Raw genomic sequence first — 26,936 nt, forward strand, 5'->3', positions numbered from 1 at the left:
GTGTGTTCCTTTAAGTACTAAATTGTATATATTGTCAAAAACTAAAGTGTACATAGCAGTTGTTGTATCTTGTTTACTGTATCACTGACAGATAATTTCAAAGTCAATGAACGCTACATTATAGTGAGATATTGTGTAATGTGAAATACTGTAAGCAAATGAATAAACAACCTAATTCGTGATAGACCTTTGACTCTGTTTTGTTTGAATCCAACTGTTTTTTGCAGATGTGCATAAAACATGTTACTTTTAGTATTGTTATCATTATCATCATTATTGCACTAAATATATTTTAAATAAAGGATACTTTGATATACATTCTACTGTAAGGTTGGAAATGTATTTTCTTCACCCTAAAATATGTTTTGAAATGTATTTTGGTTTGAAAGAAATATATTTTCAATTTCAAAAATATATTTTTTTGGAGCATCACAAATACAAAATATATTTACCATATATTTGAAATATATTTTGGCCAGGAAAAATGTATTTTTTTACCGTATGTCTACTTTCTTAATCTCCCTGCAATCCCACTTTTTCTTTGCTAACCTCTTCCTTTGAATACATTCAAGCACTTTCTCATACAGCTACCAGTTCTCCTTGTCCTCTTTCTTTTGTCCAGAGGAAACACCTTCATGGCACGTTCCCTCACCACACCAGCTGTAATTTCCCGGTATTCTGACAACTCTTCACTACTACCCAGAGCCAGTTTTAACTCTTCCCTCATCTCTGTGCAACATTCTCCCTTTTTGAGTTTCCACCCTTTAATCATGACCTCTGCTTTCACTCATTTCTTCTTCTTGATTTCCAAAGTCACCCTACAGATTACTTTCCAGTGCAGATTAGTGACATTCTGCTATGACACCACCTTGCAATCGTTGCTCTCTTTGAGTTCGCACCTTCTGCTTAAAATGTAGTCCACTCTTAAATCCTATGTAAAATCCACCACCATCTGCTCTTCTACAATTCTCTCTTTAACACCATGTCTACCTCAACATCACCTCATCCCCCCTGTTCCCCTACATGTCTTCTCCAATCACAGTCTCTCCCCTCTTGGAACACTTTACTACTTCATCCAGCTTATTCCAGAATGCTTCATTCCTCCTCCTGACATCCACCCTGTGGGGCATATGCACTGACAACATTCAACATCACTCCTTTGATTTCAACCTTCAAACTGTCTGAACTTCTCTTCTACTCTACAACACTATAAACATACTCTTTGTTCTCATTCTTTCCACTACTTCTACTCTTTGTGTAGATGAGAAGAACCCCATTGTTCTTCCCATCTACACCATGGTAAGTTCAAATGCTCCTAGCGTTGATTCTCTTCTTTACGGTCTCCTGCCCACAAAATGTACCTGACTGTCACCACCCAACCGAGGGCAGTCGTTGTTAACAATGGGCCCTGACCAGTTTGGGATGGAACTCATTTATAACCTGTATGTTTGATTTAGCCAAGGTTTTATGCCCGATACCTTTCCTGACACAACTATCCTTCCTATTTATCTGGACTTGGGACAGGCACTAGGACATTCTGACAGAAATACGTTATTTTTGATCTTCCACAGTGGTTCTGTCATTTCTGTGATGTTGACCAATAAGAACACAAAGTGCTGGCAAGCTAGTGAGATCTTCTGTCCTACCACTCACCTGTGTAAACAAGCTTAAGGGAAAGACAGACGATGGTACTAGAGTAGTTATGCTGAAATGGAGTAGAGCAATGCTGTCATATACACCAGCACGGGTCGCCACTGTTTAATCATAGTCGGTTTCCAAAAATCACTCACTAGCACTTCATTTACGATGACAAAAATATTGTATTTTTATATATGTATTAGTTTTTTAACATTTGAAAATATTTGTCGTTGTAGTCACTTCGTGGCAATATAGGATGGGTGGCAGTTTCTTATATTGCAGATTCAATATAAGGAAAAGATGCTTATATTTAAAATATGCAAAGGTGCACCAGGAAAGTTCACCAAGAAAAAAATAGATATACCTGGGAGCAGATGCAGTGAAGCATGGAAGAAGAGATCACAGATATTTATGAATCAGTTTTTGCTCTGAAACTCCCAAAATTGATTCTGGTCCAGTGAACTTCTCAGCTGGATAACAGAGTTTCAGACATATTTGTTGTTGAATGAAGGCTCATTTTAGTTCACCAGTTCATGTTGTTTCTATAACATCTATAACCTAAAGTTTAGTATGTTCTGCTTAGTTTAACTTGGTGTTAAAGAGAGAGAAAAAGAGATCATGGTGAATAAAGACAATCGGATTACAACATATTTTAACCTCTTGCAACAGTTACATGGTTCAGACTGTTGGCCCACAGAGACACACTCTGGATTTATTAGAATTAAATCAAGTGAGAAGGATTTTAAATAACCACTCTCCAAAATCCCTGTGGAACATATTTCACTAGGTCTGAGATTCTCCGCTTAGATTCAACCACTGGGAATAAACAGGGGGAAGTTCAAATGAACTCGACAGTGATAGATAATTAAACTCCTCTGGCTCCTGCTTCAGGGAGTTAATACTGGCATGCAGTACCACTCGTTTGCTGTCGATCACACAATAAAGCATACTCTCCTTTATCTGTGTAAGCCTAATTGGGACTATATTTTACACCAAGAAAATATGCTGTATTAAATAATGACTCAGACGAGAGAGTCAGACCATAAACATGTTGGGAACATGTTGACTGATAGAGGTAGTGAGAAGTACGGCAAGGTAACCAAAGGGCAATTTTCTTACAGAAGTCTATACAATCCTTTTTGAAAATACAGAGGGCGACTTTGCATGTTAGACCCAAATGATAAACCCATCTTTTACATATAGTCCTTGGCTGCATCTTCTCTGGCTTTAGCTTTGCATTGACACATATATCGTGGCCATATTGATTTATTTCTCTGACATACTTGTTTATATCAATTACGGTAAAACTGTATAATATAGGGAGTCTTTTGTTTCAACATGCACACACACACACACACACACTGAGTCCTCGACCAATGGAAATCTCTTTTCTAATCAATGAAAAATGTTACCATGGCGACACACTTGACTCTCCGACCCTAGATATTGCGTGCTGCTGCCAAACGATAGAACGATAGAAGTCTAACTCACCTAAGCAGCACCTTTTTATTCAGCAGCTCACACAGCTGACCCAGGTTTCGTATATGACTCCGACTGTCAGAAGATGAGCTTTGTATCATCAACATAATATGTAGCTTATAGTCGTTAAAAAATAATTTTAAAAGTTTTCACAGGACTGTGTGCAGATTCAGTAGCTTATATAAAAGTCTCTCACATCAATATGGAGAAATTTAGGCCCGCTCTTCTTCACAGTGTTACATCAGTTTGTTGAGTTTGCAGCCATTTTTTATGCACAGACCTTTTAAGGTCGCACCACAGTATTTAATGTGGACTGAGATCTGGACTTTGGCCCATGGCAATACCTTAATTTTTTTGCCTTTTTTTTCTTATTCTGTTCTAGATTTGCTGCTCTGCCTGTGATCATTGTTCATCATTGTTGTTTAGACAGATGTCCTTAAATTTAACTCTAGAGTACTCTGATTCTAGGATTTGGGGAGAGCCCAACCACCCTTTGATGGAAACTAATATCCACCTCTGGCATGGATTCAGTGTTTTTGAATGACTATGGCTACGTCCACACGTACCTGGGTACTTTTGAAAACGCAGATGTTTCTATGCGTTTGCACCTTTCATCCACACGTAAACGGCGTTTTCGGTCACTGAAAACTGAGATTTTTAAAAACTCCGGCCAGGTATTTTTGAAAACTCAGTTTTTGCATTTACGTGTGGACGAGAAAAACTGAGAAAACGCAGCGTCAAAGGTGTGCGGCTTTTTTGACGTCACACTGTGCGCCACGTTATTGTTTCGGTGAAATGGTAAATGGTAAATGGCCTGTATTTATATAGCGCTTTACTAGTCCCTAAGGACCCCAAAGCGCTTTACATATCCAGTCATCCACCCATTCACGCACACATTCACACACTGGTGATGGCAAGCTACATTGTAGCCACAGCCACCCTGGGGCGCACTGACAGAGGCGAGGCTGCCGGACACTGGCGCCACCGGGCCCTCTGACCACCACCAGTAGGCAACGGGTGAAGTGTCTTGCCCAAGGACACAACGACCGAGACTGTCCAAGCCGGGGCTCAAACCGGCAACCTTCCGATTACAAGGCGAACTCCCAACTCTTGAGCCACGATCGCCCCACAATTGAATTGAATTCCTACAATACTGTTAGTCAAAGGAGCTTGCAAAGAAAAGCGTCTGGACTTCTTTAAGTTGCTTGAAGACGTTTCACCTCTCATCCGAGAAGCTTCTTCAGTTCTAAGGTCAAATGGTGGAGAGTCCCAGATATAAACCTAGTGGGAGTAACCCTCCACAGAGGGACAAAAGGACCCCCTGATGATCCTCTAATCGCCTGAGCCAAGGTGTGAAACTGGGTGTGGGTCCCAATCAGCCAGAGTTTCGGGTGTGTTCGTCTTCAAGCTACAATACTGTTACTGTTAATTTTACTCTCTGCAGAGTTTAAATGCTTACATATACACACACAGTTACTGTCCCTCCACACATACGACTCGGTTCTGCTTCTATGCCCCATCCTTGTTTACTATTTCCCACCGAGGCTTCTAGACTTCTGATTGGTCAACATTTCTACACAGTTAGGAATATATCGCCACCTGTTGCTTTGGCATGTTCATAGCAGCGTTTTCCTTCATTTCTGTGTTTACATGTGGACGGGATTATTTTTTAAAATGAAAACGAAAAATCTCAGTTTTCAAAAATACCCGTGTACGTGTGGACGTAGCCTATAATCCAATAGAAGTATTGTGAAATGACCAAAGGTATCCCTTCATAACCAACATCTCACAGCTGAAGCTGTTCTGTAGAAAGAAAAAGTCCTCCAAGTAGATGTACAGGACTAACGAACACAAATGTTAATGAGGTTAATGGGTAACTGCGGATACTGAAATCAAAACAATAACTAATGCCAGATCTCCTTCCTCAATACCCAAATGCAGTATTGGTGTCTTATTAACTTAACAGGGTTCCCTGTATCTACTTTAAAGACTTGTGTAAAAAGCAGGTGACTTTGAGGTCATTTATGTAGAAAATTGGAAAATTCTTAACCACCGTTAGGCTTAATTATATCTTAACTAGCATACAATGAGCCAATCATTCTTGTCATTTACTTAATTATAACAATTTTTAACCAATAAATTGAATATCCACTTCCTTCAGCCAGTCTATAAACATCAAGAGCAGCATCCAGCTGACATTGTGAGTTATTGCTAGTGTACTTTATCTTTCCACAACAGATGCAGCAGTCAGTTACTAGTACAAACAACACAGCAGTCTGTCTGCTTAATAACAAGAACAGATGCAGTTATTAAGCTATAATGCACAGTTAACAAATGGGGGAATGGAATTCTTAGGTGTGAAAATACTGTCTCAGCATTGGCTCAGCAGTTGTAAAGAGGCTAAAATTTGCAAATGACTTTAGAATTTGGTTAATTTGTCTGTGGTTTTCTCCATGAACTTGCACACTTTGTTCTAGTATTCAATCAATAATACTTTAACAAATAAAAGAAACACACCAAAAAAAAAAATCTTCTGGGACATTCTGTTTGGCAAACAACTCAAATGTGCAAATTTAATTAACGTGTTTGCACTCCACATTTCGACTCATCTCTTTCTAACTGAACCATAATCCCTTTCCCCAACAGGCACCAGTCCTTTCTCTGCAACACCCCAGATAATCCCCAAACACACATACGTACACATAAACACATACGCAGAGAACCGTCATCTTCTTTCTGTTTATTTCATCGAAGTTGCGTGCATACACTCTATCAAAGATTTTTTTGGTATTCGGTAGGAGCGCTTGGCAGTGGACAGAGGACAGACTGGGGTCGGTGTACTGGAACAGTCCACACTCGAACTATGCAGCATCCCACACGACCTTCTTAGCCTGCTCTATCACCACAAGTGGAATGAAGGGAATTGGATGAGATGCGTCGGAGCATATCGTCTGCAGGGGCATCATGTGCCGTGGGTTTGAATTTCTCTGTGAGTGCATACTGGTAATAACAACAGAGATAGATGGCACAGAGAGAAAGATTGCTTGCTTTTTTTCAGTAACATCTATCTTTGCTCCATGACACCAAGCTAAACAGCTCATCTCATACTTTAAATGTTAATATAGCACTCAGTGTGTCTTCATCTGAGAAAAAAAAAACAGAGTTGAACTTCAAAGCAGAAAGACGTCACAAACGCCAACTTTTTCTCTTTGAAATTAGCATGTGCTACATCTTTGTAATGAAGGCGGCATTCAGCAGGGACTGCATATGAAGCTCCAGCTGGGTCAGCTCATCTCCTTCGTCATCCATGAGAGCTCTCTTCTGGAATTAGAAATGTCTCTCCGATGTTCCCATTGGACTAAAGCCCTCCCTACTTCCTCTGGAAAGCCTGAGTCAGACCCTTCAGGCCAACAGCTCTTGTAGCGAGCGTTATGTCATCTGTTTAGCACAACAAGTGTGAATCCTCTGTAGATTTTCAATCCAGATCAATGCCATGTTGAGAAGTTTATTACTTCATGACAACAGGAAAGAAAAAAAGAGAATAAAAGGGGTGTGTTTCAGGGAAAATGTTTAACATTTTTAGGCTTTTTTTAGATTTAGATAGAAAGTGCACAAAAATATGCTTACACACTCCCCTCCCCCCATCATGTTAGCGGCACAGATTTCTACTGGGCATTCTTTGAATGGCACATCTGTCTGTAACGTCTCTGGTGTAGCATGACTCTGAAGAACTGAGTGCTACTTCTCTTTGATCAAGAAGTAATTTGTTTGGTTTACGTTGCCAGGCTTGACTATTCCCACCACCATATTTCTCCGATGTATTGTTTGCTCTCCAGTTTATCTCCTTACAGACCCTCTGCTACGACCCACAATTCTCAGTTTGGACTCAGAGAATTGTGGGAAGCAGCCTACCCACCATCAGCAGCACTGACATCAGTGCATGTAGAGAAAAAAGCCTCCTGAATCACGAGGGACTCTACTTACCCAGGAAATTGACTTTATGCCCTGGGAGGCTACATAGGCTCAGAGCCAGGAACAGCGTCATACCCTGATGATGTATAAATTCAGTGGCTGATTCACCCTAAAATCTGTGATTTTACTATTTGCTTTTATGTTTATGTCTTATTCCTATTTTAAACTCTTAAAATTCTATTTTTTTTACATGCATTTATGTATTTTTAATGTTGTTTTAATGTGTTCACATTCCTGGGTTATTCCTGCTTTTCGTGACTTTATCGTTCCCAGGCTGTCAAACTTTCCCCATCCTCAGTTCTGTTGTTATTACTCCCATCCAATTATATTCTTGGAAACTGAGTTTTATTCTGTCATTCTGCTTTTCAGACCATCATTTGTGCAGCCTTCACCCTGAACTCCGTATCATTCTGGATGTTCAGAGAGCCAAAGTTTGCATCTCACATCTGCTCCACTGCCACCACCAGCATCTAGACTCTGGGGTGCTGCCCTATTTACAACCTTCATTGGAAGCAGCACTCTGCTGTGCCGCTTCACTCGAGTCTGAATGTCAGTGCCCTAATGTTCTTATCACTCGAACTCTGCATTGATAAATTATGTTTTTTTTTAATTTCAAATAATCCTTTCTTATTAGAGCTGATTTTATCAATAGATTGACAACCTGAAACAGCAATTTTACTGATCATAAAATTATTTTTGCATTGGAGTGTTTCCAGGTTTCTGACAATATGCCGGTATGTACGTCTATACTAGATAGTACATAGTCTTATGTCACTTGCATGCAATAAAAACTAGTCTAAATCTCAAAGTCAAATGCATAGGGAAGGAAAATAAGGTTTAAAGTTTCCAGTACTGTGATAGAATTCTGCATTTCTTTCAGATTTGACAACAGAAAATGATTTTTAGTTAATTGTCCTCATATCTTGACAATACTGTAGTACTAAAAAGTACATTGTAGTGAGGCTTTTTGTTTGCTTTGACATCACTACTGTTTTCAGACTAACTTGACAAACACTGAAAAGCTTGAAGTTAATGTTCTTTATTCTTTGTCTTTGAAAGTTATGTTTTGACTTGGATACAGTTAGGCTCCCTAATTCTGCTGTGGTTTCTGACTAAGGAAATGGTGGTTCCCGTAGTGGCCCCAAAAGGTCCACCGCACTGTAACTTAAGAAAACACCAGCAGAGAGAAAGATGCCGCAAAAGCACACAAAACCCTATGGGTGTTGAATAAAACAGAAAAAAAAAACCAAAATCAAAGCACAACAGGTGTTTTGGGGGTGGAGCAAAACAGATGGCTGCTCCTCCCTGAGCCTGCGGTTTCTTCCTATTGAAAGAGAGTTTTTCCTTCCCACTGTTACCAAGTGTTTGCTTATAGGGATCGTGTGATTAGGGTTTGAGGTTTTCTCTGTTATTATTTTTTGGGTCTTTACCTTACAACATAAAATACCTTGAGGCGACTTGTTTGGATTTTGTGTTATTTAAAAAATCGAATTGAACTTGTTTAAATTGCAGTACGTCTGACCTTTCAAGCCCAACACCGTTTCCTGTCGACTGACATTTTATGCTAATATGAAGATTCATATTTAGAAAAGATTAGTTTGTTTTCATTGCCCATGCAAGAATAATATTATATATATATATATTTTTTTTACTTTTAACTTTTGTTTCTTTTCCTTTTTTTCTTAGCTTATGTAAAATCCTTTTTAGCATGTTTGCACAGTCGGGGGGAGTACTTTTTTAGCCAGAAAAAACATTTCACTGTATGTTGTACCAGCTATAACTACATGTGACAAATAAATAAAGAATTGAATTGAATTGAATTAAACAAAAATCTTATTTGAAAGCAAAACCCAACCTTCATTGCATCATACTTTTTGCAATTTGTTGGCAAAATTTTGCATCAAAACTGCACTAACATTCAGGGATCATGCAATGTGCAGCTCCAGTTTGCACATCCTAGAGGTATACAGCTTTATCATTGCTTCATTTACTGTAATATTTGTTACATATCCTTAAATTGTGACACATTTCATTGTTTAATACTTGAAAGCTAAAAGATGGAGGTCCCAGCAGGATTATTTAAGAAAGAGAGAGACATTTAAGGGGCAATAAGTTGTTAAAAGGATAACGTTAGAGCAGCTGATCCCTTATAATCTTCAATATACTGAATGAGACATAACTTCAGGAAGTGACAAGGCTATTTCTGGAATCCATGCATGGAGGGGAACACCACTGTGTGTGTGTGTGTAAGCGTGTATGAGGCTGTCATATTGATATTCAGTGCTGAATGTCACCATTTAAATTATAGTGTTTTCAAATGTGCTGTGATTAGCATCTCATTGGTTCTCAAAGGGAATGAATCACAGCAGGTTTAGAGCCTGGTAGCACACATTAGCTTCAGATATATGTGGAAATCATTTCTTTATTAACATACTAAAAATATTTCCTCAATTAAAATTAATAAATAAGCCAAATGTATGTAGAAATGTAGGTCACAAAGCTGCCTTAGTTTCTGCTCTCTTACACTTTAACTGAGATGCCTATGCACCAACATTAAAACATCTTCCCAGCAGAAATGTGTTAGGCATATGCAGCAAGGCTTGCATGTGTTTCTATATTTACTGAGGCAACAACATTAATTGCCCATAAATAAAAGTAGAAAAAGGATTGCAGTTTGTGTTTTTATTAGAATTCTAATTTTAAGCTATTGTAAGGGTCTCCAAGCCATGTAATCTATGTAAGTAGGGCATCAGCTCAGGATCCCATCATCACAAACATGGTAGCTTTGTTATTTATGTATATATTTTTCAGAGAAGCAAACCGTTACATTAGCTTATGTGTTTTGAAGCTCATGCATAAGTTCAGTAAGGTCAATCTGTGTCATCCTTTTGTCCCACGTGTTGGGTGGGTAATCTAAGCTTTACATCGCTTCCTCTTTCCCACGCTGTCAAGCTCATTGCGATATCACTGGTCTAGTCCAATCATTTTTCTGCCCACCTTCATCAGGCCAATCAGCTTCCACCCCACCTACCCCATCTGTCATTGACTCTTGCACACGCCTTTGCACAACTGACCTCAGGCCAATGTTCCCTCTAAGCTGCGCGCGTGTGCAATTGCGCACTGCTGGCACGGTCTCTGCGCACAGAGAATCTGCGTTGCGCACAGAAAAAAAATCTAACCTGAATTGAAATTAAAAGTAATACTTTAGCAATTCTGTTTTGCAGTGTTAGTCAGTAAGTGACTGGCTGCTCCCATATGCGATTACAACGATGCCACCTTATTCCATAGTCCAACCATTGATGCGATTCACATTCGTATATACGCAGCTAATCAACGTCGCTGACAGGCTATGACAGCGTCCTTATGTCCCGACACCAGTGTTTTAGCTAGCAAAGCGGCGTGGCTGATGCGGAGTGGAGCCGCGTTAATGATAACGTGTACAACCATTGGAGATGTGAGCAGGACAGACGGAACAATTGACAGAAAAAGTGTGGACTTTATACCAGTTTTTAAATTGTGTTGATAGGCCACGTAAAACCAGAGTTATAATAAATATATATGCAATGTTTGGTTTTCTTCCTGAATACTATCGTTGTTTATATTTACTGCGGGAAGAAACGGTAAAAACAGCGTTTTATAAGGAAAACGCTCGAAAGCACTCTCCACCTGTGAGCAAAACCAAAAAAACCCCACCCTTTCCTATTGGTCGAAAAATGTACCATGTCAACCAATCAAAACATGGCATTTAGTTGTTTAGGAAGGGGGAAGTTTTAGGAGTGACGGCGGTGTTTTGAGATGTGAGAGATTTGCGACGTTGAGCGCAAATCTTGTGTAGTTAGTGTGTAGTGTAGTCAATAGTTTTGTTGTGTGTGTCAGAACAATGAGGCGACTGCTGAATGTTACAGGTGTTACAGCAGTGATACATCTCCTGCTGTCAGGCCTGCAGGTATCAGGCTTGTGATGTTCTCCTTTATCTCATAGTGAACAGAAATTATTTTTTGGAGTGGCACAAATAATTTGTGTGGCATCAAATTTGATGCAGAACAGCTGATTGTTCTGTAAATAGTTTGAAATGTTTGTTTAAAAAAACGCCTTGGCTTCATTTTTAGGTAAACACACTCAGTAACTGTTTTGAAGAAGTACCTATACAATGAATTGCCCAACATTGGTCATTATATACTGTATTTTGCAGACAGAGAGTTACAGACTCTCTCCCAGACAACAGACTCAGACTCATAATACAAGTCAGAGCTTTATTAAAAAAGAAAGTTGTGTTTTCAAAATTGGAGTTCAAGTTATGATTTTACTTCCAATAGTGTTAACATACTACACAGGTCATGAACAAGAGTTATTTAAATTTTCATTGTAAGTGGGCTAAAGCAGTTAATTAAAAGTAGTTAACATAAATGTAAATGCTGTAATTTGATTATTTTAATAAACCATGTAACTTGGATGGATTCGATGCTGGCGTGACCACAGTGCACACGTCTGCTGTTGCTCACAGTGGTCCAAGGGATCGCTCAGGGAGTTTGTGTGTTCGCTCAGACACATGAAAAATTAGAGGGAACATTGCCTCAGGCCCCACTCAAGCCTTACTCTTCATCTCCACCACCGACGTCTAGATTCCAGGGGGTTCAGACCTAATTATGGATTATGGATTTCTTTCTGCTGTGATGGCCAATCGGAGTCTAATTGCCAAATTCCTTAACTGAATTCTGTAGATCAATAAATTATATTCACTTCCTTCTAATGATATTGATGATAATGTAATATTATTAGCTTACTGTTAGCTTAAACCACTCATTTACCAATATAAAAAACACCCTGGAAGAATTTGTAGAAGACTAGAACTTTATAAATAAGACAAAAAGATCAAATAGTCCCCTTCTGTTGGCACTGGTTTGGCAGAGATAAACACAACGTGTCCTTTTCTGCAAGAGATAAAGCTCCTCCTTTGAAGTGCTCTAAACTCCACATTTGTAAGTTGGAGGGAAAGCAGCCACAAATGGCATCTGACAGACTGGGACAGCATTTGATGCCTTCAGACGGAGATTAGGGTTTTGTGAGAGGAAGCCAAGATCAGGACCTTTGCAGAGCTGTTATACCAGTACTACAGACAGGACAAACAAATCTGTCAATTTTGACTGCAGGTGAAAATGTATTTTTCAAAACTGTAGATGTTAAACTTTTAAATAAAGTATTTGAAAGTAGTTCAGAACTGGCTTGAAAGTGAGCGAAAACACAGTCAATGAACAAAGAAAACCTTCACAAGACCTTCATAAAACCTGGAGAACTCAGAAATTATAAGAAACTCTGCTTCCTGAAGTACGATACAAAGAATCGAGCGGTGGGTCAAGATCTTTGCACAGAGCTGCAAGTTACTTTGGTTTCCTTCTCTGTCTATAATTAAGTATATCTGGAATATCTTCGTCTGTTCAACTGATTATTTAAACATGATAAATAGAAAAAAACCTCCTTAAACAACTGAAAGATAAGTAGCTGGATCCTTAATATAAGAAGTAGAAACCCAAAATATATGTGGCGCCAATTTCTTGACACCCATCATTGCATTGCATCAGCTAACTGCAAGCAGATGTGCTCCCTTCACTTGAAGCACTTTTTTCCAAACCTGAAATTCCTATTTTTGGCAAAGAGCTGTCACTTACAATATTCCTTATATAATTATCTCCCAGGTCTCTGTCACGTTGGTCTTAAAGGATCCTAGGAATCGTCAGCCTCTTGGCTCACGCTTAAGACAGCTGTACAGAAATCTTGGCAACCTTTTGGAGCGGGGCCATTTAGCAGAAGACCAATGAACAGAGACAGACGTAACTTCTAGCAACAAGCTCCATCACAGGTATGCTAATTTATGTTTTACTTTGTTGATTGTTGTATCTTAAAATTAGTTGCTGTGAATTTTTATGTAGAAGTATGAAGTTTATACTCAGGTCTCTTAAGGGAAATCTCATGTCTAATCTCATTTTAGTCCCTGATCTAAAAATTCAGTGTGTCAGTTTGCCAGGAAAGCCTATCATTGTTATGTGAAGGCTGTGTGCAGGCAGGAGTATTAGTAGGAGGACACAATGTGCAGACACTCGGAGACGGAACGTGAACTCAAAACAGCTTTAATGCTGAACTCAAAGGGGTAACAAAACTGAGAATACAAAATAACCTTACGCAGACAGAACACACAGCAAGATAAGAATAGACTGCAACACCAACAAACTAAAACACAGGGCTTAAATACACAGAGGGAGCAATCAGGGAATGAGTAACAGGAGGGAAACACAGCTGGAGCAAATCAGGCCTAACGAAACAGGGGAAGCAAAACCAGACACATTGACATCAGACATGGACCTTCAAAATAAAACAGGAAACAATACAGACTGAACTAAAGACACAGACTCACACATTGGCACTGCAACAGAGGAAACCGAGACATAAACCATAAGACAGAACACAGACAAAGAAACCAAAGACTAGAAATGATAAATAATATAATAAACTCAAACCTCTGGGTCAATGACCCAGGCATCCTAACAATCATAGGTCGCTCGTCCTCTCTATATCCGGCTTTTTTGGACTGTCCAGGAGATCTCCTCCAACTATCTGCTTTTCCTGTTCCACCACCAGCATCTACACTCCTGGGTGATTAGTCACTATCGCCTACCTTCATTTCCTGGTCCGATCTGTGATGTTTCTTCAGGAAGTATAAGAGCCAAAAATGTATAATACTGGATGCCCAAGATTTTCCAATGAATTCTCCTCCTTTTTAAACAAATATCTCCTTACTGAAATAGTTTGATTATTATTTTGTAGTAAATGACACAAGACCTATTATTTTCCTTTGTTTGGCAAGAAGATATATACTTGATTCCCCATCCCAAGAGAATGAGACTTAAATCACCCGTAATGGCAGAGCTTTACTTACAGCAAGAAGGTTGGGATTTTGAATCTACCATCTGGCCTATGTTTTGTGTGGAGACTCCATGTTCTCCCCATGTTTATATGGGTTTTTTTCAGGTACTTCCTTCTACAGTCCAAAGGCTTGCACTTAGTGGACTTGGGTTAATTGGTGAGGGGTCAATTACTCCCTCACAGATCAGTATCTACTCCAGTTAATTCTGGTGTACCCCAAGGCTCTGTCCTGGGTCCTTTACTTTTTATCATCTATCTCCTACCCCTAGGTAATATTTTTAGGAAGCATAACATCCAGTTTCACTGCTATGCAGATGACACCCACCTCTACCTATCCTCCAAACCCACAGCTACTCTCCCACCCACATCCATTTCTGACTGTTTAAGTGACATCAAGGTCTGGTTTACACACAACTTTCTTAAACTTAATGGCAATAAAACAGAATTAATCTTAATAGGCACCAGATCAAAACTGACTACAGTTCCAACCAGTCTTTCGTTATACATTGATAACTCTGTTGTCACACCCTCCCCTCAGGTTAAGAGTCTTGGTGTCATCCTTGATAGCACTGTTCTTCACAGCACATATAAATAATATCATTCGGTCTTCCTACTTTCATCTCCGTAATATTAACCGTCTTCGTCCCTCACTCACACCACACAGTACCGCCATACTTATCAATGCTCTTGTCACATCTTGTCTGGATTACTGTAATTCTCTTCTCTATGGTTTACCTCATAAATCCCTCCATAAACTGCAGTTGGTTCAAAATACAGCTACTCGTATTATTTCCAGAACTAGATCCACTGAACATATAACACCTGTTCTTAAACAGCTCCTGGTTCACCTCCGGGTCAATTTCAAGATCCTGCTTCTCACTTTCAAAGCACTTCATAACCTTGCTCCTCCATATCTATCCGATCTTCTCCATACATACTCACCCCTTCGTACACTCCGCTCTTCTTCAGGTTCCCTTCTGTCAGTTCCACCTGCTCGCCTGACTACCATGGCACTCAGAGCCTTTAGTTGTTCTGCTCTGAGACTTTGGATGCACTTCCACTTGCTCTACGGACCACACACTGTCTCACCACTTTTAAATCACTACTCAAAACCCATCTGTTTAGAATTGCATACACCCGATCTGTCTTAGGCCATTTTTACCTTGCTCAGTGTTTATATTTGCTTTTATACTTTTATGACTGTTTCTGTCTAAATTTTATCTACCATGTTTGCTATATATACATTTTTCTAATGTTTTTTATGGTATTGTTTACGTGTTACTGTGACCTTGAGGGTCTGAAAGGCGCCTATAAATAAAATGTATTATTATTATTATTCTAACCTGTCCATACTGTAGGTGTGAATGTGACTGTAAATGGCCGTCTGTGTCTCTGTGTTAGCCCTATGACAAACTGGCGACCTACCTAGGGTGTACCCTACCTCTTGCCATCTGGCAGCTGGGATAGGCTCCAACACCCCCGTGACCCTCAACTGAATAAATAGAAGAAAATCAATGGATGACCCACTTTCAGAACTTTTCCTGGACAGAGCACAGGATCCTAAAATATTCAATATCTTGTTGCTGTCTAAGGGGAAATTTAACTATCACAGCCTCAGTAAAAACCTTTAAATATGAAAGACAGAATGGAATTCACAGGTGAAGACAATCAGGCTACACGAGAACAGCCTCATGCATTCTCCAGAGGAGCAGTTACCCAAGAAAAATCACTATTCATGTATTCATGGTTTTATGCTTTTAAAGGTCAAAATAGAATCTTTAACCTTTCATGTCTGTGAAAACATGCCTCCTACCATTTCTTAAACAAACTTCTTACAACCTACTACAATTTAAGATTTAGGAATTTTTGGGCAGAGATTCATTTTCCTTGTCTATATAATAATTATGAAAGCATGTGTGGGGAAAAAAAATATTTGAGCATCCCCACTGTCTGCCAAATCCACTCTGCCCATCAGAAACACATGGTATTTCCCATTACTTAAGGATCTTCTGCCAACATTTGGTCGACCATGAAGCCCTGCAGCTGTCACAGCTCACTTTAACAGATTCTTCATCACTAAGAGCTTTATTTATTTACCAGGGATTGTCTGAACATGGCATGATCCTTTGTGAAGCATTACAAAGTATCTCAGTAATGTAACCTGTTATGGTAGTAAATTCAGTAATTACATCACAGTTACTATTTGTCATAATATTCTAACAATGTTATATTATTATAATATTATTATATGAGCAGAAGCATCTGCATTTGCACAGATAATGTGCTAACACAGAACTAGCCAAGAACCCATAATGATGATAAAGATGAGTATGTGCTGACCCAGGCCCAGCAGCCATCTTTCCTACCTGTTCGTGTTTCTAAAGTAGAATTTTGTGTTGACCACTTTGAAATCTGTTTAGGCTGGTTTTCATCTTTGTTTTCTGCTGTCTGCTTTGTCTTCATACATAAAAACTAAATATGGTCTTATTCAAATTGCAGTGAATGTAGGATACAACTGTTCATTCATAAATGTTTCAGAATCATTCTCCAGTCATCCACAGCATCCTTGCATCACGCCTCAGTTACAGTACAGTCTGTACCTGGTTGTCTCTCCATCTGAGAGAGACTTCGCTCAACAGTGAGTCAATATTTTCTGCAAAGGCTATCGGTGGATCACAGAAGATCTGAAAAGATTGTAGCACTGCTGAAGGAGAGCATCTGTCAACTGCTGAAAAGCGGGACCATCACAGAGGAGCTCACATAGAGTTTTCAATTCTGTGTGATCACTAAAAAGTTAGAAATCGTCTTCTGCAAACGACACATTTATAGGATCTGACGTTAATGGTGATGAGCCTGAGTGTATGTGATGTGATCTGAATTCTTTTCAGTTCTGCAATCTTTAAGTCTCCAAACTCAAGACAGAAACATCAGTACATGATTCATACATGATGTAATCTCACTCTGCATTAGAAAACTGCTGATTAGACAGTAGCAGTTAAAAACCTGCCATTGCTATCATCATCTGTCAGCACTACATATTAAGTTGCCATGGAGAAGCCAGTCAAAAACGTAAATAGCTTTTGGCTTATGCAGAGAGGGCTAAATAATTTAGGACAGTTTGTATTCCCCCACCACACAATTGCTCTCTCACAAACTGCTCTCTCTCTCTGTTTTTTACACACACACACACACACACACACACACACACACACACACACACACACACACACACACACACACACACACACACACACACACACACACACACACACACACAAATAATAGGATATAGTAACAATGGTATCAATAGCATCATTCTAGCACCACAGACATCAACAGCAGCAGTCAGAGTTCAGGGTAACAGACACCTTTACCCTAAACACACACTGTCTACTTCAAACTACAAAACTTATTCAGCCTTGCTAAAGTAACACAAAGACAAGTGTTCTGCCTGTATCCATGTAACAAAAGAGAGGCCCACTCACCACAGGTCCTCACAGTCTGGCTGAATGGCTTACTGTAAAACAAGCACACTCATACATTTCCTCCTTGTAACTAGGGATGGGGTTCTGACATAAACGGTAGTAACCAGAACAAAAAGCAGCAGCGATTTTGGAGCATTTTATTACACTAAGTTATTGACGAACAAAAAAAGATTTATTTCGGTGCTTTTTCTTTCCTGAGATGTCATACACTTTGGATTCTAGCCAATCATTTTACCTTTCTAAGGATAGTAGGCGGGCCCAGGTACGTACGTTCTTTTAGAGCAGAGCTACAGATTAAAAATGCCCAAGCGGTCAAAAGTCTGGCTGTACTTCACAGCAAAAGATGCAAACTCAGCAGCCTGCAACAAGTGCTTTAAGGTGATACTGTGCAAAGGAGGTAACACCTCAAATCTGATGAAACACCTGGCGACGCATAGCATTTTTTTTAAGAGCCGAGAAATGCACCGTATTCGATAGCTTGCTGCGAGACCTCACACCGAGTGCGGGTGTGGTGCCTGTTATCAGACCCGAAGTTAGCAACATCCCCCAAGAACCCGAAGAGTAGAGTCCTGGCCCGTAGCCCTGTCAGTGTAGCAGAAATGATGAGGATGATGATGGCAGCCGCAGCTGCAGGGCAGCTGTGGCTACAATGTAGCTTGCCATCGCCAGTGTGTGAATGTGTGTGTGAATGACTGAATGTAGTGTGAAGCGCTTTGGGGTCCTTAGGGACTAGAAAAGCGCTATACAAATGCAGGCCATTTAAGCACCGGCACCGTTTCAAAAGTACCAGTTTGGCACCGGTATCGGATAAAACCTAAACAATACCCATCCCTACTTGTAACCTGTCTTTGTCTCCCTCCGTCTTCTGAGCACCGTTTTTATTTGCTTTGCCAGCTGAACAGAGACTATACCACTTCATTCATAAAGCACTTTTAAAAACAACAACAGGACTGACCAAAGTGCTACACAATTACACCAAGGATAAAAGGACACTAAAGAGCTCAACAATAAAGGAGTGCATAAAAAGTCATTTAAAATCACTGCCAAAGTCTTGGACTGGGTTGAAGGCCGGATAGTAAGAGCGGGTTTTTAAATAAGATAAAAAATGTCAAGGAGTCTGGCTGGCGTGCCATGGCAATTTTGGAGCCGTATCTGTGACAGCGCCATAACCTCTGAGTTTGTGTTGCTTCTTTGGAACGAGTAAAAGAATCTGCTCTGCTGACCCGAGAGAGTGCAACAGATCGCACAGATGAAACACGGACTTTAAAAGACGGAGAAGCAAAACAAAGGATTTTAAACTGGATTCATAAGCCAGTGAAGGGAAGCTAAGATTGGAGTGGGATTTTGCACCAGTTGCAGTTGACCTGTGGAGGCCTAGGTAATACCAATAAAAGGTACATTTGTACTAATTGAGACAAGACTGCACAAGTTAACTACTCTATAAGTCTCTCACAGAACAACAATTGTTGCATAGCTGATGTCAGCAGGCGTTGGGAATTTTGTGTAGATCAAAATTCAAATTCAAATTCAAATTTTATTTGTCACGTACACAGTCATACACAGTACGATATGTAGTGAAATGCTTGGACAACTGCTCGTGACCTAACAAAAAAGGAAAGGCTATGAATAAGATAGGAAATAAATATGAAAAATTAAAAAGGGTAAATTTAACTAGGAAGGAATAAAATATAAATTAAGGTTAAAAATGAAATAACTGTACAACACAAATTAGAATGAAGGGTAAATTTAACTGGGAGAATAAGATAAAATATATAAATTAAAGTTGAAAATAAAATAACTGTACAACAAAATACACAATATAGAACTATATAAGAATGTATGAAGAAATCTAAATATAAATAAATATATACACAATAACAGCAGCTGTACAAGTATTAACTGGAAATGAAGAATATAGTGACCAGTGTTGTGCAAAAACAAAGTCCAGAAAGTCCAGTGTGTGTGTAAGAACTGTATGTGTGGGTCAGTACTGTGTGGTGGTGTGATTGAGAGACCGTATCGCCTGCGGGAAGAAGCTCCTCCTCAGTCTCTCTGTGTTGGTCTTCAGGGAGCGGAATCGATTTCCTGACCTCAGCAGAGAGAACAGTCTGTTGTTGGGATGGCTGAGGTCCTTCACGATCTTCCTGGCCTTGGTCCAGCACCGCCTGCTGTAGATTGAGTGCAGGTCAGGGAGCTCGGAGCGGATGGTGCGCTCAGCTGACCGCACAACCCTCTGTAGAGCTCGTCTGTCCTGCATGGTGCTGTTCCCGAACCAGGTTAAGATGTTTCCCGCCAGGATGCTCTCTATGGTGCACGAGTAAAAGTTCCTGAGCACCTTGGAGGGCAGTTGGAAGTCTCTCAAGCGTCTGAGGTGGTAGAGACGCTGTCGGGCCTTTTTCACCACGGTGTTGATGTGACAGGACCATGACAGGTCCTGCGTGATGTGAACTCCGAGGTATTTGAAGCTGTCCACTCTCTCCACTGGGCACTCGTTGATGACGGGGGTCTGGTAGTTCCTCTCCTGCTTAGTGCTGAAGTCCACTATCAGCTCCTTTGTCTTACTGACGTTTAGAAGGAGGTTGTTCCTCTGGCACCAGTTCTCCAGATTCCTAATCTCCTTCACGTAGGCCGTCTCGTTGTTATCAGAGATCAGGCCCACCACGACGGTGTCGTCAGCAAACTTGATGATGGTGGTGGAGCTGGTAGTGGCCACACAGTCATATGTGTACAAAGAGTACAGCAGGGGGCTCAGAACACACCGCTGGGGGGCTCCAGTGCTGAGAGTGGTGGAGGCTGAGACATGTCCGCCCATCCTTACTGCCTGTGGTCTGCCAGTTAGGAAGTTGGAGATCCACTGACACATAGATGAGCTGAGTCCCAGATGCTCCAGCTTGGTGGTGAGTGTGGAGGGAATTATGGTATTAAATGCACAGCTGTAGTCTATGAAGAGCATTTTAACATAATTCCCCCTTCTAGTGTCCAAGTGAGTGAGTGATGTGTGGAGGAGATGAGAGATGGCATCGTCTGTGGAACGATTTGGACGGTAAGCGAACTGTAGTGGGTCCAGTGTGTCTGGTAGTGAAGAAATGATGAAGTCTCTGACCAGGCGTTCAAAGCACTTCATCACTACTGAGGTGAGGGCTACAGGGCGATAGTCATTGAGAGAAGCAGGGTGGGGTTTCTTCGGGACAGGAACAATGATGGACTCTTTGAAGCATGTGGGGATCACCGACTGAGATAAAGAGATGTTGAATATCTCAGTGAACACAGGAGCTAGCTGGTATGCGCAGTCTCTTAGGATACGACCTGGGATGCCGTCTGGTCATGCTGCTTTCCTGGTGTTCACTCTCTTGAAGGCTCTCCTTACTTCATGCTCGGAGATGACGAGCACGTTTCCGGTGCTGGCAGTATCTTCCTGTCTGCAGCCGTTAGCGCCGCTAACACTAGCATTGTTGGAGACCTTAGCTGCAGCCTCGAAGCGAGCATAGAAAGTGTTCAGCTCGTCTGCCAAAGTCACGGCCGCGTTCGTCATACCGGTTGTTGGTGCTTTATAGTCCGTTATTGTCCTTAGTCCCCGCCACAGGCTCCTAGAGTCACTCTGTTGGAGTTGTGACTCTAGTTTCCTCCCGTAGCGCTGCTTCGCCTCTTTCACCGCCCTCCGCACGTTATATGACGCGGCTTTGTACAGGTCCATGTCCCCCGTCATGAGTCCCGTGTTGTAGGCAGCGGTGCGGGATCTCAGAGCGTCGCGGATGGTTTTATCCACCCACGGCTTCTGGTTGGGAAACGTTGTGATAGTCTTTGTCTCCACGGTATCATCCGCTAGTTTCCCGATGAATCCCACAACCGCTTCCGTAAACACGTTGACGTCATCGTCGGAGCTGTTTCTGAACATGCCCCAGTCTGCGTCATCGAGTGCGTCCTGTAACGCGGCCACCGATTGATCCGTCCAGCGCGCGACCTTCCTCTGAACCGGAACTTCCTGTTTCAGCCTTTGTTTGTATTTTGGCATGAGGAAGATGGCGGCGTGATCAGATTTGCCAAACGGGGGGCGGGATTGTGCCTTGTAGCCGTCCTTGACCGTAGTGTAGCAGTGGTCCAGTGTCCTTTCACCCCTGGTGGGGCAGGTGATGTGTTGATAAAAGTTCGGCGCTGCGCGTTTGAGGTTGGCGCTATTAAAGTCCCCCGTCACAATAAGCGCAGCGTCCCGGTGTTGTGTCTGGTGCTGTGTGAGTGCCTCATGCAGCTCGCATAAGGCGGTGACCGTGTCCGCTTGTGGTGGAATATAAACGGCACTTACAATGACCGATGTAAATTCCCGAGGTAGATAAAAAGGACGATGACACAAAGATGACACAAAGCAAGGTCCCAGCATCAACTCCACCATCAGAACTTTTTAGAAATGCCGTTCATTTTTATCAGTGGATTGTAAAGTGACTGAGTAAATATTTTCAGCTGAAATTCAGTTTATACAAAAATTGTATACTGCATAAAACCAGGTTAGCTTTTGATCCACAAGATAAAACATAAACATGCAGTCAAACTCCATCCTTGATCCGTCCCCCAGTTGCCCCAGTTTCCCCCTCAGACGATACGCCTTTGCTGCTGTGCCTGATAACTGTTTGATAATCTTATAATAATGTTGAAGGCAGCTACAAAGCTCATTACTGTACAACTGTGTAGATTCAGAATGTGTTGCATAAAGTGTTACATAACTGGTTGCTTTTTGGATCTTTCACCTACAGGGACAAAGAAAAGAAAAACTTCATTGTAGCTATTATAAACGTCACACCAGCAGATCTGTTTTTAAAAACAAGGTCATGTTTTTCCTCTGATCTTGTTCCCCTCCATATCTACTTTAGCCACTAAGCACCAACAAGGCTGTTTCAACACTACATTTACCATCAGCTTAAAACAAAATTCAGAGGAGCAGATTGTCATAATTTACAAAAATATTTTCAAATTCCTGATCGCCTTCATCATGAAGGTGAGATTTGCAACTTCTTGTTTCAAATTGCTGAATTACAGTCATGCACTGGAGCAATTGTTATACCGCACCTTAGAGAAATGTTAAGCTTGAAGCTTATTAGCTTTGCAGCTGATGGTGCACTTGAAATGGCGGGCAGGTACAGAATCAGACACACTGTAGGATCCAAAAGCCTGCTGCTGATCTCAGTATAATGAATTGGGGGCTTCCTCATTGAGAATGACAGAGGTGTGGGCAAAAGAGAATTGACACGCTTCAGATGACCCCTCCACAGGAAGCAGGCAAAGAAGTATGTAATCAAAGACTTACTCTGGCAAGTATAAATATATTGTAGCAGTCTATTTATTTATTGGGTTGACAGCATGGCGTGCTTCTGAATTTCATAAGAAAAAACAATTAAGTAGATAGTCATATCACCAGGTCAGTATCAACAATCCTGCATGTTCTTAATGGACGGGGACTGTATGCAACTGCTGATGCAATGAATCCCTGAGTTCTAGTATGAGCAGACACAAGCATTTTGGTTCACTTGCAACTTGACATGGGAGCTACACATCTGTGATAATAAGGTAAGTGACCCATTGAAGTCTATCTATCTATCTATCTATCTATCTATCTATCTATCTATCTATCTATCTATCTATCTATCTATCTATCTATCTATCTATCTATCTATCTATCTATCTATCTATCTATCTATCTATTTTATTTGAAAGGTTGAGGAAAACATCTTTCACTTGCATCAGCCTGTGGCTTGGTTTTGCATTTTCTATCTGTCCATTCTCTTCTGTTAATCCAATTTTAGGCTGGGCAATATTCGTCTTTTAAAGTGAGCCATATAAAGAATGAACAATTCTAATTGAACCCTGCCAGCTGTCAACATAATTGAAGTGTTTTTTCCACTCATCGCTGTTGCTTAATGAACATTTCAGTGTTGCATATAACAAGCCTTCTCTGTCTAGTGTAGTAAAAATAGGCTGCAGGAGACGCAGGTTTGAAAATGGGTTATTATAGTTCAGTAGCTTCTGTTGTAAATAATGTCACCATTTGTTGAATTCTATTTATTCATGTTGGAGCATGCAATACAAGGGCCGTCTATGGAAGAACCTTGCACCATGACAACAAAAAGAAAGGGTTAGAAAATAAAAGGTAAAAGCTGAAATTAGAAATTGAGCAATTTAAGTATTATAAGGAAGGAAGTGCAGTAAATGGTACAAAACGTGTTTGTTTAAGCATCACAGACATTCAATAATAATGTTTTATTTACTTAGGGCAGGGGTGCCCAATCCCAGCCCTTGAGAGCTACCGTCCTGCAGCTTTTAGACGCATCCTTCTTCTGACACACCTGAATCAACTGAATGGCTTGTTATCAAGCCTTTGCCAAACTTGATGGCATGCTGAAGAGGTAATCACACCATTTGATTCAGCTGTGTTGGAGTAGGGATGCATCTAAAAGCTGCAGGATAGTAGATCTCGAGGACTGGGATTGGGCACCCCTGACTTAGGGCCACCTTAAAACTGCTTTGGGATACAGTTTATCACATTTCTTACTAGGGGTGTGAGGTGTGGAAGTGGAAATCCATGGAAATGAACAAGAGTCACTACACAGAGAGGAGTGTCCTAATAAAAAAAGAAAAAGTAGTGTGCATTTGTGCCACTGATTGCCTAACCAAAATGAGTATAAAATGGTTTACTTGAATACTGATATTCTTCTGATGACTCAGTATGTCAGTATGAACAAGAAGGCTGCATATAGTGCTGCATGCAGTTTTCCTGCTCAGATTTTCTGCAGTGCCAACAGAATTCTTGTGGTTCCCACAGAAAAAAGGGTAACACTTTATAATATGGCCCGTGTCTAAGGGGGTAATTGTCCAAAAAAATGAATGAAATGTCATATTTTATTTGAAATTATAATGTAATTATATTTACCTACTGGGTTAACAAGTCAGGTTTTTATAGGAAAGGAGGCACAAATTATAATGTCATTTTAATAAATAATGATATAAAAAGAAAAGATTATGCCACTTCATAATATGGGCAGCATACCTATGATGTAAGATAGGGAAACTGTTTGTTTTTCCACAAAATTACAAAACATTTATGTTGTACTTAAAATACCCTTTTCTTGTAAAATACCCAGAATTTTGGCACTTCTTCAAATTACTTATGTACAACTTGTACTTATGTACACAGTATTCACTGTGTTAAAAGAGCAAATGCGATAATAATAGACTGCAGAGTGGAGCTGGTAGCGCTGTGAGAGCACGAGTGGAAAATAAAACTTGTGTGGACATGTGACAATGATGTCAGTTTGGGAGTAGTGAGGAGGGCTGACAGCAAGAAGGAAAAATCTAACAGATAAAAATAAAAAATACATTTGAATAGAGAGGTGTTTTTGGTGCATGTCACCTGGCACAGCCTCAGGCGTCTAATTTCAAGAGTGCTAGTTTGTCTGCCACTCTGCTATACCGCTAACCTCAGTCTCCACTGAGATATGTGTATTTTAACATGGTGCTTATCACTAATGAGTTCTGTATGTATAAGATGAAATAGATGGGGAAAAAAGTAAACTGCTACTTTATGGATTTCTCTCAAAACAAAATCTAGCTTATTTTTTATGGTGCAGCTCAAAGGAATGAGACACAACTCGTGCTGGTTATATGAGCATCTCTGTGAACATTAGCAACCACCTGCTAATGTTCACTGGCCTCTAATTTTTTCTCACCTAAAAGAAAGGACTGAAATCTGTTCCCTGAATTTGCCACTTCAAAGACTGAGTAAATCCCATAAAGTCTTATGTTAAAATGTTCAGCTTTATTTTACTCTGTCGTACTATTGGGCCTTCATTAATGCAGCTTGCTAACCAGCCTGCTAGCAGAGGCTAGCTAGCCTTAGCTCATACGTTAACATTCGCCAAAACATAGTAATCTCTGGATCCATGAATGAATAATTGAATGAACTGTTATCTCTTGAGTTATACATCTGTGATATTTAAGGACTTTATTTGTAATTCTGCCTTCCATATTTATTATTGACCCAAACATAATTTAGCTGCAGATACACATTTCAGTGATCATTAAGCTATGTATGGGCCAATGAAACAGTTGCAATTGCAGAACATCACATCACATTCATAAGGGAATAAACAGAAATTTAAAAAAAATAAATCAAATAAATCGTTTTTAAAAACATATATTTGTTAATAAAATTTTATGTTTTGTTCAGACTGGCCCACTTGTTAAGGAGGGACTAGAGTACATATCTAGTAATATACATGAACCTCTCTTGTTAAATATTATGAATGAAATAACAAGCGGATGATCTGGACTGACTTCCATCTCGAACACCATAAACAGAGAAAAATAACCTATTCAAGTCCAGTTCTCTAAGTGTCAGCTTAAACATGACAGGCCTGCAAAGGTGAAATTCGCCTTGCTGCCAGAAGGCTTCACGAGGGCACCAAATGTTAAATAATCTACAGCTGAAAATGGCACCCAGTGAATACACAATGAAATCGAGTTCTAAGTAACCTTTTCAAAAATCTCTTAGTCAAAGGATGAAACCATTTTTCAAGACCCCCGGAGTAGGTCCTGGAGCTCAGAGCTGACAGAGTAGGAACGTCAGAAATTGTTAAGGGACATTTATGTGAATTAAACCTGAATGAGCATTATTGATTACTACTGTTCAGAATGTTATAGTCTATTTCTGGCCATTGTTACAGTTCAGGACGCTGCAGTGTTGCAAAAAAAAAAAAAAAAAAGGAGAGCAGTGCTTAAAGAAACAAAGTGTATTTCTCTACAGCAAATGGAAACTTCATGTTGTGGCACTCCTTAAATCGTCCGTTGTCAGTTCATCTTGTAAACAAATTAGACTGGATCCCTGCTGTTCTCCTCCAGCTTGGTTCAATTATTGAGCAAGGACAAAGACTATACGGTTTCCGCTCCATCTGATCTCGACTTAATGAGTCTTTGTTCACATAGCGTCACTGACACTAATCTTACTCTTTGTTTTATCAAGAGCTACAATTATGATTATCTTCATTCTATTACTGTGTTTAGACTGCTATATTAGGACTGTTTAATACCCATTGATGCATGACTGCACAATAAACATTTATGTAACAAATTACAAGGCCTGTTTTTAATCTGAATATTGTTCCCCCATTATTCTACAACAAGTAATGAAACATGCATACTGTGCAGGTGAAACATGTTTATTCCATTTTCATGTTGTGTTTCAAGATTTCACACTGAAAGGAACAGCAGCAGCAAAACCCACCACTCATCTTCTACCCAGAGGCAGTTTTTAGTTCATTTTACTCTTTACTCATACACTTCATAGTTTGCAGTGCAACTCAATACTGGAGTAAGCTAGGTAATATTACACTTAGTAAACCTGTGTAATTTTACTGAGTCAGCTCCAAAGTAATTTCCACAATCTTAAAGAATTCACAGCTG

The sequence above is a fragment of the Astatotilapia calliptera genome, chromosome 8 (genome assembly GCF_964374335.1).
Source record: "Astatotilapia calliptera chromosome 8, fAstCal68.1, whole genome shotgun sequence".
Classification (NCBI taxonomy): Eukaryota; Metazoa; Chordata; class Actinopteri; order Cichliformes; family Cichlidae; genus Astatotilapia; species Astatotilapia calliptera.